This window comes from Hirundo rustica, chromosome 8 (assembly GCF_015227805.2).
Source record: "Hirundo rustica isolate bHirRus1 chromosome 8, bHirRus1.pri.v3, whole genome shotgun sequence".
Taxonomy (NCBI): Eukaryota; Metazoa; Chordata; class Aves; order Passeriformes; family Hirundinidae; genus Hirundo; species Hirundo rustica.
The window spans coordinates 19,554,038-19,568,242 of NC_053457.1; positions in this window are offsets into that span (position 1 = coordinate 19,554,038).

Sequence of the window (14,205 nt, forward strand, 5' to 3'; positions counted from 1 at the left end):
ACAGGAAGCCCCTGGAAGCAAACAGCCTCCAGAATAGAACCCGTACTTCTCTGAGTACTGCCCTCATCTCCAGTGTGGATTGCTTTATAATGCTAAACAGCAGTTACACCAACTTCTTCCAGACCCTTTCTCTTTCTTCAAGTGTTCAGCTCAGATTGTTATTCTCCTGTAATCAAAATCCCTGGAACAAGTGGAAAAAAAAAGGCATGGATCTGTACTGCTGAATAGTTCAGTAACTTGCAGCAGTCAGCCTACCCCTCTTCCATGTTCTGCTGTTTGCCAGAATCTTTCTTCTTAGACTGAAAGGTGCTTCCGGAGTACCTTATAAATAAGCAAAAAAAATTACTACAGTGCTTGAGGTAAGCAACACGCAGCTTGTTTTCTAATCATTATTTGGAAAAATTGCTATAAAAGAGCTCTCTGGCTAATACTTTGAGTGGATGAATGTGCATGTTCAGAACATTACCCATGTAATTTGACTTCTTTAAAAAAGTTATTCAGAGATATAAAAAATCAGAAATATTTGCTAATCAAAAATCTTGTTCATATAAAAATAAATATATAAATTAGGCTAATATAGCTTATTTATATTATTTATTTAGAGCAGTGATACTATAAAGGAAAAAATCTACACTGTTGTTTCTGACCCATATATCGTTTGATTTTCTATATTTGCTATAAAAACAAGGTGTTATGTCACATAATAATAACAGCATGAAACCAAAGATTTTATGTAGATGCCTGATCCTATAAAGGCTTGTACTGAAAGAATATTCACACATGTAACATGCAAGACGTGCACATAGGCTCTTAGAGTTGTGGAAATACAAATTGGCCTGCTGGTAGCATATTCTCCATTTGTTTTACAGGTTACACTTAAAACAAGAAAATCACTTGGAAAATAGATGCTTCCCATTTCAAAGGAACCCAAAGCACTGTAGGCTATGTATTTAAAACATACAATGGAGGAGTGGCTTTGCCACAGCAGCACAACCATAGGTAAAGTAAAACAGAACAACTCATCCCGAGAAAGTAATTCAAGTGCAAGAGGAGTGTTGAAGGCAACAGTAACATGAAATCAGCCACACCTAAATCTGTTCAGGTTTATCCCCTGGCTTTGGAGAAAAGTGCCAGTAAAGCATCTGCATTCAGCCTCAGAACACTGATTTCCGCCTGCAGCTCCAATTCTGTGGCAAGACTATTCTGTGACAAATCCTCAGGTAAAAAGAAAACAGAGGAAAATGCTTTATGAGCCTTAATATAGTCTCAATTTCCATCATGGGGTAACTACAATAAGAGCTGCTTAAAGAAGCTAACAAGAAGCTAAATTATTCTGAGTTCCTTGTAATATCTTCTAGATTTTGAGAAGGAGGTGGATGTGATAGGACAGCCTACTTGTCTTTCTAAGGGAGAGGGCTGTACACCAATTTTCTTTATCCTGATGTCATCTACTACTAGCCACTAGAGGAGACTGGCTAATTATTATTATCTTTTTATTATTATTTTTTTATTATTTATTTATTTATTTTTCATTTGAATAGCCTGTAAGAAATTCAGTCTTCAGCTCTGGTAGTTCTTATCACTCTCCATTGCACAACAGTTGGTGAGGACAAGAATTCCCAGAGATGTAACATCACAGAGAGCACCATGTGGAGGAGATTGCTCAGCACACCAACACAAGGGTGTTGGCCAGGCAGCCACGGAGCAGTAGTGAGCCAGCCAGCTGGGCACAAGATCCACAGCTGCATTGGTGCAGGACTGTTGCAGCTATTTGCACTTCTGTGCAAGGAAACTGGCAGCACAGAGGCGGTGGCTGTGGGCTTTGAACCCTTGTAGGGCTCAGATCACCGCCAGACTGTGCACCACACTTCACTGTAGACAAGGTGTCTGTCGTGGGTTATATAGAAAACATTGTATGTGACCTTTCACCAATAAACATTTTAATGCCACCCATATTCTTAACTGCTTCCAGGTTAAAGTACATAGCCAGTAGATAAACTGTTTTCTAAATGTCCTCACATTTTGCTACTAGGAAGTGTAGGCTTTGTTTCAGCTGCTGTTTGCAGCCTGACATTAAGAGTTAGCAAGGAGCCTGACCTTGGAAAACAGTAGAAGAGCGTCCTTGAGCTTTTCTATAGGAATGCAGGCAGAAGCTCTGGCAGAAAACAGGAGACTTGTTGGTGTGGCCATCAGCTTGAGACTGAGGCTGTGAAATCCAGTGTCCCAGCCTGTGGATTCACAGGTTTCTTGTTGCTAAATTCTTTGGGATCATAGGTCATAGGGAAGGAAACCCATCTGTTGTGCGGCAGCTGTATTATCTGCTCTGCTTTTATTTGCCCACAAGAACCTCCTCGAATAAGAATAGTGGTAAGGAGTGCACAGTTGCGAATATAAATCAAAGATTTCTGTGGGAAAGTAAGCACTAGACAGTGCTTCATACTATTAATAGCTCTAAGAAAACATAGAATGTCCCAAAAGCAAAAGCATCATGGGTTGTCACCTGCTCTCAGAGAACTCAACCAAATGTAATCCTCACAGATGATTATTTCCATTGATTCTGTAAGTCAAATGTATTTTCTTCCACTTCAGCACAGGATCAATCATAATCATCTCTAAAAGCCTACAGGTACAAGCACCTCTAGTGCAGCAGACCACAAGGCACATTTACATTTTTAATTTGAGGAGCCAAAGCTGAACTGAATCCCTCTTCATGTGTCAGTAATATTTAGAATGATGATCAATGAATGCTGCATTATGAATGCTTAAAACGTCACTGATCCCTTCCAAGCAACACTTTAGGAGGCTCCACTTGTGCCTCTACAAAACTCACAAAAGGCAGGTGGTTAGATTTTCTCTAACTTCGATAAACACCTGAGCAAGACAGCAACACCCAGATAGATGCCAAAGCAATTCTGAGTAAGAATGTGCAACCCAGCACACAGCTGACTGCTCTCAGCAAAGCCATGTGGATGTATGAAAGACCCAGCTCCCAGGGTGGGGGGGGTGGGACACAAAGCCAGCACAGGTGTCCATCCCAAGGAATGGGAGGAAAAGTTCCTCAGGTATTCTTCAGAATCAGATGGATCAAGGCTTGTTTAGCTTTCACCCACACCCGGATCTTTTGTCAAGGGTGGAATGCATGTGAAGATGATGCTTTGCATTCAAAGAAATATTACCTTTTGACAATTTTCCAAAAGCCCCTGGCATTTTATTTTCCTAAATTTAATGATAAAGCCCAACACTGGAAGACCAAAAGGCAAAGCTCCCCCCTTACACTGAGAGAACTTCAGTGGAGTGGAGAGACTACAAGTATGGCAAACACAACTACAGCAAAGGAAAGAGGGTTCTGTGATGGAGAATGTCTTATTAAATACAAAAAACTACAAAAGATTTTTTAAAAATAGCTGAAGTATATCAAAGTAAATGCCAAAGAAATAAGAAAAAAACAGGAGGAAAACCCAAAAGTTGTTAATGGTTTTATAGATGTTCTCCATGTTTATTAGTATCTAGCCTTTTTCCCTGTTGAGCCCTAAGCAGTTGGCATATAATTTACTGCTGTTAATTATCAGCACAGAGCAGCCTTCCCCTGGGCTCAGATGTGTCTAAGTCGAGATTTTGAACTGTAAATGTAGCCACCTTTACAGTGCTTAGGTAAAAACTGAGCTTAAATGCATGAGACAGCTGCTGCAGATCAGATGTGATTGCTGGGGAGGAGGTGTAGAGAGTTATCTTAAGGTCTGGAAACTCCATCTGTGTGCAGTCTGTCATCAGCCCTGATTTTTAGGAGCTTGGTGTTAGTAAAACACTGAGACCATGCCCAGGCAGGATGAGACACCAAACACCACTCTGCAGCTGTAGTCTCTTATGTGGTAAACATTTCTAGCAATATCCTTAATCTTTGTTCTTTTCAATATGTGACACAGCTGGAGCTGGACTTTTCTGATAGCATTTATAGCAAGTAGTTATGTAGAAAAACAAGGGCAAATTGACCTGGTGCTCTGCTGCCCAGCAATAAGCAGAGGAGTTACTCATGTTCTGGAGCAGTTGGTATGGATGTGCTGGACCTCCACATTTTAAGCTCATTTTAGGTGATACACGTCACAGATGTCTGTTTAAATCACAAAGATTTTGCCCACCATCTTTTAGTATCAATTCTGTTGAAGTAGCCCATGGGCTTGTGAAGGCATAAGCTTTTGCCATTGATTGCAGCAGCAGCAGTGACTGTTCTGCTTGCTCTCCACATCAGAAGTCCCGTGTAAGAACCCAGCTGCACTGTGTTAAACCACTTCCACCCTTTCAGGTCGGATCTCCTCGCAAATAAGGTACTGACTTATCAGATTTTCTTAAGAGATTTCTCTCTGTTTGTCGTTAACCTTTGTCCTTTTAACAGCAACAGCCCTGTTTGAAATTATAGTAGTTAATTTCTTTACAACCGACTCTCCCAGTGCCCATTGTGTCAGCAGGATGGAAATTGCTGCTAAACCAGCAGCCACAGGTACGTACAGTTACTAATGCAAAACTCTTTTAGTATTCAACCCTTTCCTTATTAGCACAACATCAAAGCATGGGACATCCTCCCCCAGTAGCCCATCTCTGGAAAATTCCCATCCTACCTGAATGGGGTGGCACAAACTCACAGGGAGCTCCCTGGGACACCTGCAGCATCCTCCAACCAGCCCTACACTGGATCATGGGGCAAGCTGATTTGCCTCCCCCCCTGCCTTTCCACTCAGAAGATTCCTGAGAGATAAACTCTGGGAGATAGGCTCATTCTGTCTCTTAACTGTAACATAAATAGTGCCGTGCTAGGCCCATGGTAGTGAGACCCTTGATGCTGAAGAGACAGGAGGATTGTCCTGGGTATGTGAGTAGATCTGTTCTATAAGTGCCCTGAGTGGCAGTACTCAGTTAAAAATGCATAATATTAATCTAAAATGCTGCTAAATAGTAGCTAGTTATATCAGTTTCTGCTTTCATTCTCTCTCCAATAATTATTCAGTGTTTCTCTCTCGGTTTTAGTTCATGCCATAGCTCAATGGTCCCTGTTCCTTCACACCTTTCATATGTTACAATTTACATACTGTGGGGAGAAATGCTCTACATTGATACTGCATTTCTGAGTTATTTCTGATCCATGTTTCCATGTTTCACCATAAAATCCTCTTCTTAACTGGGTGCTTCTTTTTTTCTTCTTTTTTTTTTTTTTTCTTTTTCTTTTTTTTCTTTGTTTTTTCTTCCCCCCTCCAGGAGCCTTCTGCCTCTGTGGAAACCCACTTCACCTGTAAATAAGTTGTCTTGATATTATTCCTGTGAACACCTGTAATTTTTTCTTAAACATTAAATTGAAACCTTCATCTTTCTGTTTTCTTCTAAACTTTATCTAAGACCAGCTAATGCACTCACTGAATCTATGCCCCTTCTACCCAAGTGTGATTCACACAGAAATTTAAACTGGGGGCAATTTCTGTGCTGCCTTTGCCAGCATGTTCAAATCAGGGACATTGTACATTCTTGTGTACAAGAACCTAATTCTGAACTTTCTCAGTTTAAGTCTGGACTTTCTCTGTGAACATCAGGTTCAGGTAAAGCAGAGTAGATTAGATTCCAAAGTCCTCTTGTCAGCATATACAATGCTGAATTTCATTTTTCTTATTCAAAACAGAAGAGAAGCAAAGCGGGTGCTGTCGTGTATTTCATTCCTGAGATCAATGCTAGTGTTTATTACTTCCCACAGGTTTGCAAAAGCGCACCCTACTCGAATGGTTTTGAGGGTCTCCCCAGGAGTATCCATATGCTGCAGGGATCCTCAGGCTCTCCAGGTGAGTCTCTTCTTTGTTCCAGTGCAGACCTCCTCCTGAGATGAGGCTAGGCAGTGGGACTGGTTCCTTCTGTCCCTCTGGGACAGTATTAGAATGGTGATAATCTGTGCTGTGCACATCATTGGGCTTTGTCATTAGTTGAACTTAATGTCAACTTTGAATTTGTTTCAACATGAAAACAGTATTTATCATAAAAGTGGATTGGGTCTAAACAGAGCAAGGATGGACCCGAGCTCATCACTGCTCTTTATTAATCCTTCAGTCAGCTAATTAAAGAAACAGAACGCAGTCTTGCTCTTTGCATTGCTTCCTAGTATAGGCAAAATATTGATTTCAGCCTTAGCTGTAGGAGGACATTGGCAAGAGATGTTTGGATCTGAGTAGGTTTCCGTTTTGTTTTTGTCTGTTTCTTAACATCTGCTGAGGTGGGTGCCTGCTTCAGGGGGGAGGGAAAATTAACTTTATTGATTGAGTAATTTCCTTTATGAAGGCTCTGAAGGGGATGGCTGCCTGCAGAAATAATATTTGTTAAATGGCCATATTTGAAAAATGAGTCAGTGAGAAAATAGCATGCAAATCCCCCATCTTATCTCCAGGAGGAAAAGAACAGAAATGTGCGAGGAAAGGAAGATAGATGCTGACTTGGAGATAACAAGATAAAATGACCCTAATAGGATTATCTTAATTATTAACTAAAAAAAAAAAAAAAAAAAGAAAAGTACATTAAGAAAATATTGGAACGGGCCATTCCAAATGCTAAAACTTTTTTTTAATTAGAAAATTTGCCCAGAGATAATTGCCCACCTGCAAAACGTGTTTAGTTCAGGTTAACACTGTGGGTGCAGGGTTTTGCAGCTCTATCCTTTACCTACCTGCTTTTTTCTAAAACAGAAAACCTAAAAGTGGACACAATTATGTATTCAAGACATTAACAATAAAAGAAAGGGAAAAGAAACATCTTTTGTTGTACTTCAGCATACTACGCAAGGATGGCAAGACCCTAAAAACTTAAAATACCTCCCAGGTAAATCCTTATGTTTCAGAGGCCGGAGCAGCAGCCCATCTAATTAGCTACAGTTACTGTCTCTTCAGCAGTTTTGCCACTGCTGACCTCTCTCATTTACTGTGAGTCTTTATAGGAGAACATTTTCCGCAGTCTTTTGTCCTGGCAGCTTACTCTTTCAACCCGGGAGCGGTCTGAAATAGTTTCTACTTTCTACCAGTTCATGGGTGTCTTGGGTCTCGTTTCCTCTCGTGTTCCTGAAGACACGCCGTGGCCTCACTTGGCTTTTATGATGCTGTGGGCTTGGAGTGCCTGCCAGGGAAATGGTAATGCTGCTTCTTTGGAAATCTTGGGGAAGGGGAGAGGAGACCGGCAGCACATTGATGTGAAGTTAAATTACTGCTTTCCTCCTTAGCCTTGAGTCTGGGGTGGGAAGTGGTAGATGAAAAAATATGAAATCTGATATTTACTTAGTAAGCTTTTAAAACTCCTGCATTACCCTGGGAGGCTGCCCGTGGAACAGAATAACTCTGCACTGATGCAAGTGAAACGCTCCCTGCCAAAAGCAGCTCAGCAGCAGAGGCGTGAGCAGTGGGAGCGCCTGTGCTCAGTGACACAGCCCCCGAGGGGACACCGCAGCTGGGGAACGCTCTGAGGCCTTGCCTTGGGAGGTATAAAAGGTCTACAACAGCGCTGCTGGCTCTCACTGCGAATCCCTCCCCACCACTTCTCTAACACGGGTAATAAAGCCTGCAGCTAGGAAAGCGAGCGCTGTGAGTGTCCGGGGCTTTGCAGAGCAGATGCAGCACAGGCAGGGACTGCGTGGGTCGGCAGTGCCCCGGTGGCAATGCCTGACCTTCCCTTCCCTCTTGGTGGGCACTGCCCCGTGCCTGTGCTCCTTCCCATGGAATTCCCAAGTCTCATCAGGGACCAGGAGTGTTTTCTAGCCCACCTGAAAAGCCTTCTCTCTCGAGTGGTTTCGCTGTATGATTTTTCAGAGACGTGAATTCCTGTGCTTGGCACTGGTGAGTCTGCACCTCGAGTCCTGTGTTCAGTTTTGGGCCACTCAGGTGCTGGAGTGTGTCCAAAGAAGGGCAACAAGCTGGTGAAGGGTCTGGAGCAGCTGAGAGAGCTAAGTGTGTTTAGCCTGGAGAAAAGGAGGCTCAGGGGAGGCCTTACTGCTCTCGACAACTGCTTGGAAAGAGATGATGGCAAGGTGGGGATCAGCCTCTTCTCCCAGGCAGCTAGAGATAGGATTCAAGTTACACCAGGGGATGTTTAGATTGGGTATGAGAAAACATTTCTCCATGGAAAGTGTTGTCAAGCATTGGAACAGGCTGACCAGGGAAGTGTTTGAGTCACTGTCCCTGGAGCTATTTAAGAAGTGTAGATGTGGCACTTGGGGACATAGTTTAGTGGTGGACTTGGCAGTGTTAGGGTAACTGCTGGATTTGATGATTTTAAAGGTCTTTTCCAACCTAAACAATTCCATTATTCTGATTCTAAATGTTCTTATAGGGAATCAGTTGATCAGAGCAGTACTGAAATACAGTGCTGTAAGTGCAGCCAACAAAGAGAGGAGTGTAAGGTGTGAAACAAGCACAAATGAGCAATAAGACTGTAATGAGGTGTGTTATGGCCCTTCCTAACATTATCACAAAGACAAAACTTGAAAAAAAAAATACAACTCCCTACAAGTCAGAAGGCACCAGCTCTGGCCAATGAACATTCTGGCAATTCTTTAAAAGATAATCCTTATAAGAATAGTATTTAAACCCTCTGTTTACAGTGAGGGTTGTTTTCTTGCTCTGGATTGCAGAGTGGTTTTATCCTTATTCTGTTTGCTTTAATAAAGATGGATGTATCACTCTCATGTCCCAGAGAAATAGGAATTAGGTTATTTCCTTCTAGCTGAAGTTTTCTCCGTATCTTAATTGGATGTACTGTAATTTGCCCTGTGAGGCTGGGGAAGAGGAACATTCTGTGCAGAAAATCCTGCCCAGTCCGGGTCATACAGGACGTCTAATGAATGGTTGTTCCACCAGCTCCCTTGATCTGCCCCAGAGCCTCCATCAGCTTGCAGAAGAGAAAATAATTAAGCATTGCAATAAAAGTTTTCATAGTATTTACAGGAAGATGAAGAGCTGCATTACTGAATGTAGTGTAACGCAATTTTAAATGGGGCAACATGTCCTAATCTTCTTCCACTGACTTTTTTTCCAGAAGCAGCATATTCAGAACTGAAAATGTTGTTGCTAGTGCCCTTTTCATGCCAGCCATGTCACCTTGAGCTGCACCCTTTCCACTAGACTCTAGTTATATGTTGGGGACCTCTTCCACTGGGAGTCTCAGGGAAGTCCAACAAGTGTCAGTTCTGATCTCCATACCAAAATGGCAAACACTGCTCTGCTTTGTGCTGGATTTGGTGCAAAGGATCGGGTCAGTTATACCTGTTTGAAGAACAACATCAAACAGTGCTGGATTCACTGCATTTTCTGTAGTAGATTTACTCCAGCTCTGTCTGGTCTTCAACAGGGGCACAAATGACTCTCATAGAGTGGACCACAACTGATTCCATAGGCAAGAAGAAAATCCCAACTTTTTTGAAAAAACACTAGGCTTTAATGTCTTTCATCTGCATTCCGGTGTATTTGGGTTTACTCCCAGTAGGAAGACTATTAATATATATTTCTTCTTAATCACGTGCTATTATTGAAAAATATATTGATTCAATGGTGAGCCATTAAAATGGGGATCTATGGAGGAGGCTGAGTATATGACAGAGAAGAGAGGCAAAGGAGGGTGGGTTTGTTTGGCCTGAGGCAGAAGGGATTGGGAGGATCCGGTTGCATTCTCCTGCTATCAAAGGGGCTGTTAGAGAGTTAAAAGGTAATTTCAGTAAACAGAAACTTTTTTAAATAGTAAAATGCTTTGTAGGCAGCAGAACAGGGACTGCCACTGTGGTTACACAGTACTGAGAATTAGGATATACCTCTGTACTGGTAATAACTGTTCACTGCTAGAAGCAAGCCAGATTAAGCAATGTTCCTCATATATTCCGTTCTCAGAATTTTGGGGTTTTAAATGTTCTTGTGATTTCTGAACATATACCGTGCCCTTGGAGTTGCTGTCCTGACAGTGGTGGGGAGAAATAAAAAGCCTCAAGTTAGAAAGCTGAGTTTCATGGGAATTGTAAATGTGTCAATGAATTTCAGTGGTTCTTTAGGCAAGCAAAATGAGAGACTGCTCCAATGCCTCAGTGTAATCAGTTTCAACATTTATGACTCAGACTATGAAACGTGCAGTGCTGAATTATTCACTCTGAGCCAAGAAGAAAAAAAAAGACAGCATCTCTTGCTACACTGTGAAATATTATTACAGGAGAGCAGTGGTATGTTGAACTCCTAAAAATCCTCTTAGTGTAAACTAACTGAAAGTAGCAAAACATAACAGTCAGCTTTTGGACATCTACAGTTTAATTTCATAGTCTTTTGGGGTTTGCTTTTAAAACTGCAGTTTTCCTAAAGCACAAGAAAAGCTGAAGTGAAAATACACACATTTGTTTATTGGAACAACATGATGTAACATGATAATTGTTATTTCTGTTGCCTTTGATCTTCGGCACACAAGACAGAATGGCTTAAAGTTGGGCAAAGCCACAGTCTCTGTGGCCCCTGGGCCTTTGCTATGGATGCCTGAAGTGTCTTCATTTGACACTTTCACAGTAGCCTAAAACACTCAGCAAGTGATCTGTGTCCCGCTTGTGAATCTCTTGGCACCTTTTCAGAAAGATCATGCCCTGAGACAACCTTTTTGCACTTGGACTAGCTGTAAGTAACTCAGACCTAATGCTAACACTGCTTGAAAATAAGTTATGCAGGGAAGGAATTTTCAGGAAAAATACATAAATAAATAAACTAAATCAGGTATAAGATCATTTTACTTGAACTTGTACTACTGGCTCAGTCCAGAAAGCCTCATTATTACCCTACCAATTTTTAGGCAAAATCACTGTTTTTTCTTTTCTCTGTAACATATTAGATTAGAAGTCAAAAAGCCTGAGGAAAGACTCATGCAAGGTCTATATGCTTAGTAAGAAGTTGGATGCTTGGTTGATTACCTGAGTAAAATGCCCTACTGCAGCTTCAGGGAAATGTCTTCTTGCAGGAGCCTGGTCCTGGCTCTGTCCTGAGGACACTTCCATGGCCCATTCCTTCAAGGAGTGGGCTACAGCTCACTGTGTGTCTCAGATGTGCACCTTCCCCACGGCAGTGCGTTACTGCTCTTGCAGATAAAGCAGGGGGCTTTACATTTGGTTCTCTGCTCAACTTGAGAGAATTCAAATCCACATGTCCTATTTCCAAGGCAACCACTTATCCTGGAAGAACACCCTTCTTTCCTTTTGAATGTGTTCTTCCAAACTAAATTAATTAAATGGTGAGAAAGCAGGAATACAAAGGAAAAAAAAGACCACTGCAGAGCTGTGGGCTACATCTTAGGGCACTCCTGAGGAAGAGGGGAGTTGTGAGCCGTGATTCCTGCCCCCAAGTTGCGTTTGGCACTTGAACAGTAATGTATGTCAGCACTTCTGGCAGCAGGGAGAGTAACAAAACTCCCTGCTCACCCTGGAGTGCCCTGAGCATGGTAAGTGCTTCCCTGAAGTACCATGGCTTCAGCTGGTGAGATGAGGAGCGTGGCCTCGTGGAGGATGAGGACGTCACCCAGTGACAAAGGCATCCTGTACACAATCAAAGCTTTCTTGCCCACAGGCAGAAGCAGCCAAGCATCAGATTAAGTAATAGAGAGAGCCCCGCCTCATTCTCTGTTCTACAGGAAGATAGGGGTGCCATGGCATCAGTCTGCATCTCTGAGACTTGGAAACCCACTGACTGCCCCATGGCTGTGTTTCCTGCCACTGGACTGAACTAAAGCGCTGCTTCTGTGTGTGGAGCATGTCGAAGCAGAGCAGGATGCTGAGCATCTCTGCTTACCCTCAGCTGAGGCATTTCTGGATGTATAAAGTGGTGCAGCTTAGGGCACCTGGATTGGGAAATGGAAAAAGTAGGTATCTGTCAAATTGAGTTTTCTCCAGTGCTAGGAGGCAATGAGGCAAAGAGAGTCTGGGATCAGGTATTCAAGTCCTGCACAACTCTCTTTTGATGTCCTTGTATGCTTTTTTTGTCTCGCTCACTCTCTCTTGCCTTTTTTTTTTTTTTTTCCCTTTAATTATCTCAGGTCTGTTAGTCTGAATTCCCTCATTTCAAGAACCCTAACATATCTCTGAAAGGATAAGAATTTAAAGGGATTAGGTACTTCTAGTGCAACTAAACAAACAAGTGTCCTCCAGTATATGGAAAACTAGTCTAATACCTGCTTCCAGTTCCTCCATTAAATCTAAAGTTGTCTGTTCAAGAAGCTTGTTCATACTAGTACTTAGTGATACAAAGTAATGCTGCTTTTGGGGATGTGCAAAGCTGGCTGTAATGATGTTTTAGCCCGGACATGCTCAGCCAGGGTATGTTACCGGAAGAGGGATCAGCATTGGCTCAATCCTGCTGCATTGGCAGGAATTCCCTGTCACTGATGTCTCTTTGCTGTTGGAGCCAGAGAGAGGGAGGCTGAAATGAAAGTTAGGATAGGCAAGGAAAGAGTGATGTGTAAAATCATGAATCTCAGCATTCCAATCACAACCATGGTTATAATTAGTGATATGGCAAGGAAAAAATATGCAGTGTGCCTGAGGGACCTATATATCCACTGCTCCTGGATTGCTATCTGACAAGCTTATTAACCACAGCAATGTTGACATACATCCTCAGAATGGTTGCTTGGGACTGGACTGACTATTCTTTCATAATAGTGACTTGGAGAGAGCAAAGAGAAACCTAAGGGTAAAGGAAGAAGTGAAATTAAGAGCCTCTTTTCTCAGTCAGGAAGAAGGAGTTGAGGCTGGCAAACCTGCATTACAGAGTGATCTCCGCCCCTTGGAGAGAATTCTTGTGCTTACATTTTGGAGTGTCTTCCATTTTCTTTTGCCTAAGAGCGGGTACTTCTGAGTCACCAGGATTTCTGAGGATGCAGAACAAGAACATGAGCAGTGGAATGATGATGGAGCATTTCTTCAGGATAAGCAGAATGAGGCTCCAAATTTGGCTTACTAAATGAACAGCTTTCTCAGCTGTAGGTGCTGGGGTACATAGTGCTGAGTAACTACACTTAAATACGTCATTATTGCTTGGTGTGTGCTGACAGATTCTGGTGCAGAGGGAAGAAATCCTTTATCTGAAGGAGAAGAATGCAGAGAAGGCCATAAATGACAATTTCTCTCTCCTGTGAAATGCTGATGTGTCAGCATGTGCTCTTGTCCTGCCTGCTTGGGACAGAGAGATGAGATAATGAATATTTTTTTGGTTTTGACCTGTAGAAGATGTTGGTCATGTAGAAAGTGCTCTCTGGAAAAATTCAGATGGATTTCTATGCTGGCTACACCTACAACGTCTTGGCAGGGCACCCTGATAATGCTTTGGTGGCACTGCCTCACACTTGCTCACACCTTTGGTCTCTGTTGGATGTACTTCAATCCCCTTCTCTGTTGCTCCAACAGAATGGACTGTTCCAAGGTCTGTGAATTCAAGTTACTTGTTCTGTCCCCTTAGTCAAATGTGGCAATTTGAAGTGGAAGCCATAGCTCATGCAGGGAACTTGCACACTGTTGAAACCATAGGTTTAGAAACTTGAAACTATTAAAGAACAGTTTACAAGTGAATTGGAACATTGCAGGTGAAATAGGAACGTTGTAAGTGAATTGTGGATCTGTGGTCAGACCCAGTTTCACTCCTGTCACAGGTGGAGTCTGACATGGCAGAGAACAGGCATGTCTGTAGGAGATGACATGTCAAAGGGTCCATCGACATTTTCATGGGTGATGTGTATGTACATGAACTAGGAGGGCTTTTGGGAGTACCTTTCAAACTTTCAACTTCCTTTCTGCATTATTAGCAGAAAATTAAAAGAAGTGTGTTTATGCTTGGTCTGATGCACCTCTTGAGTAGTTTATGCTTTTGCAGAAGCTGGCTATTAAAGGAGCTGCTTACAGAGGTTTGTGGTGGAAGCTCCTGTCTGTATGTGAATGTCAGGGTTACCTTCACTTCATTCCTTGATGAGCGAATGAGAGCACCTCCTCCAAACTGAAAATGAATTGTAGCTGAAATTTAGGGAGCTTCAATGATGATTAAACAAATCCAAACTGTCTCATAAATTTGGAGTTGAATAAGTTCATACTTTGTTCTGCTGAGAGATAAAAGGTCTGTGTTTAAACAAAATATTTTAAATTGCATTATTTGTTCACTCAAGAGCACCTCAGCACATTCTCTGTCCCTCACC